This window comes from Lynx canadensis, chromosome C1 (genome assembly GCF_007474595.2).
Source record: "Lynx canadensis isolate LIC74 chromosome C1, mLynCan4.pri.v2, whole genome shotgun sequence".
Taxonomy (NCBI): domain Eukaryota; kingdom Metazoa; phylum Chordata; class Mammalia; order Carnivora; family Felidae; genus Lynx; species Lynx canadensis.
The window spans coordinates 87877328-87880221 of record NC_044310.1 but is presented as its reverse complement, the minus strand read 5'-3'; the positions used below and the strand labels follow the sequence as shown (position 1 = coordinate 87880221).

The 2894-nt window shown below is 37.8% G+C and overlaps 1 non-coding gene across 1 annotated transcript; it reads right to left on the bottom strand.

Moving 5' to 3' along the window:
- Positions 1–296: 296 nt before the first annotated feature.
- On the bottom strand, positions 297–513 carry LOC115522470. Its single transcript, XR_003971391.1, has one exon. It is a non-coding gene; the product is annotated as a small nucleolar RNA U3 (small nucleolar RNA).
- Positions 514–2894: the final 2381 nt, after the last annotated feature.

Sequence of the window (2894 nt, the reverse complement as noted above, 5' to 3'; positions counted from 1 at the left end):
AGTGAAGTACTTATGATGTGGCAATTTAGAGAGAGAAGAGAGAGAAAATGTCAGCAAGCTCTTGGTTTTCCTCAGTGATAGTTCCATGTGTACAACAACTACTAAGTCTGTATTTCTCTCTCTCTTTCTCTCGCACCCCCCCCCACACACACACGCACACACACACACACCCTCCCCACACACAGCATTTGTAAAGCAGAATTCATTGCCTGAACTGCAAGGAAGACTTTCTCCCTCCTTTCAACCATTTATTTTTCTCATTAAACTGGACTTACTTTTTTTTTTTTTTTTTAGAAACCACTCAGATGGTGTCCTTTCTCTTTTATTCACCCAAAGTGGGAAAAGAACAATCATCAAGGGCAAAGAGCAGCTGTAAAAGCAGCACTCAAAGCCAGCTTCATGCTCAGGAAAGGACACTGCATCTCCTTCTCATGATTTCTGGTATTCTTCACGTTCAGAGAATCTTCTCTAGTAATGAACTATAGAAATGACCCCTGAAAGTGTTATAGTCTTTAACTGGACTTACAATAACACTATTAAAAGTCTTTTTGTATACATTCCTCATTAATGCCCTTTATACTCTTCATGCATTTCTGTCTTTGAGCCATTTGCTCTTTATACAAGCATGTTTACACTGAGATTGTTTCTCTGCTGGGAATGCCCTTAAATTCATCCTTATTTACCAAAATCCTCATTGTCTCTCATATTCATGTATCATGTACTTTATCAAATATTCTCTCATTTCCACTAAAATAGTGGATCTTTCCTTTATCTTTGCTTCCAAGATTTTGTTGCGTTTCTTTTATATTTGTGACAATTGGCCCTACACAATGATTAAATGTCTCCTTGTCTTTCTTTCCATCTAGGCTGTAAAATCTGTAAACTTCTTCCATTAAAAGTCATGCTTTACATATATATTTGGAATGCACAGAGCATTAGCAGGTGTCTGCCAACCAGTACTCAATGCACATTTATTAACACAGCATCAATGCCGTCATTCCTCTGGAAATGTAATCTTGCCTCTCTGCTTATGGAAATTTTCTGTCCTTCAGAAATCAGCTCTTTCTCGTCATCATCTGGTGACCCCAACCCTCAGTGATGTCTTTTTTTCCTAACTGGAAAGTTGTTTGGAGGATCAAAGGAGCTAAGATACAAGGAGAGTGTCTGGCACAGAGTCAGCACTATGTAAGCATTAGCTCTATGAGTTTCATTTATAGTTTGTAATGCACAGAGAGGTGATATACTCAAGAGTACCTGGTGGATAAGTGGTAGAGTGAAATGGAGATGTGGGGCCCCTGGCTTTCCATCTGGGTCTGTGATAGATTTCTCTAAGTCACTGAATCTTTCCCAAGATCCCTGTGACCCTGGCTGCTTGGTTAAGGAAGTATGCATAAAGAACACTCTAGAAAACAGACCATTTATTATTAGCTAGAGCCTAGTTCTGCTCTTGGAGAAAGAACTTTGACTTCTAGCCTAAGTTCTAAATTAAAATTGAATAAACAATTTTCTTGATCCTTTACATTGAGCCCTGACCTCATTCTTGCATGTTTTTTAAAGAGAGAGAGATACATCCCACAAGGATTGAGCTTACTTAAGACATCTCTTACTGTAAATATGGGAAGGATTAGAATAGTATTTTCATTTAATTACTGCCTATTATTTCCCAGGAAAATATTACAAATATTTGCAATATTACAGTTATTTGCCAGGCAAATAATACAAATATTATCTCTGCTTCTTACTGCAATAATATATGGGGAACACTGGTATCCCTATTTAACTGATGAGAGAAAAGAAGCTCATGGCCTGTAAATGACTTGCCCAAATGTATTCAATAAAGGTAAGATGACAGAGTGTTAAATATGCCTGATTCCTGCCTCAAATAACAGGTGTTCAAATTTTGGGTTTATCATTTATCAATTATGTGATCTTGCTTTAGTTACTTAGGCCTTAGTTTCCTCATGTGAAAGTGGGGTGATAACATTATCCACCATATGTTGTTGCTGTAATGACTAAGACTTTATAAAAGATTTTAAAATGTCAGATTTAAATGAGAGGTAATATAATTTCATTCCAAATCTATGCGTTAGCCTCTACAAGCATGATGCAGCTTCTATTCAATTAATTCAAAAAATATTTATTCAGCATCTGTTCTAGGCTCTTGGAGTAAAGTCAGTGAACAAAACGGGCAAGGACTGTTGCCCTTGTGCAGCTTATGTAAGAGCAAGAAAAGACAGTCAATAAACAAAATAAAGAGGTAGATTATTTCACATTTTTAAAGAAGATGACAGTGTTATGGGAAATTAAAATGTAGGGAAGGTGGATTGAAAATATCTAGAGGTGTAATTTGTTTTTTTTTTAATTTTTAGAAAATGTTTATTTTTGAGAGAGAAAGAAAGAGAGAATGCAGGGGAGGAGCAGAGAGAGAGGAGGAAAGGATATCTGAAGTGGGCTCTGTGCTGACAGCAGAGAGCCTAATCTGGTGCCCAAACCCACGAACGATGAAATCATGGCCTGAGCCAGATGCTTAGCCTACTGAGCCACCCAGGCACCCCATGGAGATACAATACCAAGTGGATGATCAGAGTATAGCTTACAAAATAGATTACAATTGAAACAAGACTTGAAGACAATGAGGGGGATGGGGAACTTTCCAGGAAGAGAGGTTTTGCACAAAGTTCCTTATGTGGTTTGTTACCTGATATGTTTGAGCAACAGCAAAGAGGTCTCTGTGGTCAGGGGAAGAGTGATAGGTGGGGTCACAGCAATAGCAGGTCCTGTAAAATGTTGTAAGCCCTCATGAAGACTTTTATTTTTACTGTGCAGAGGAGTGAAATTACCTGATGAGTTTTAAAGGGATACCTCTGGCTATTGCATTAAGAACAGATCATAAG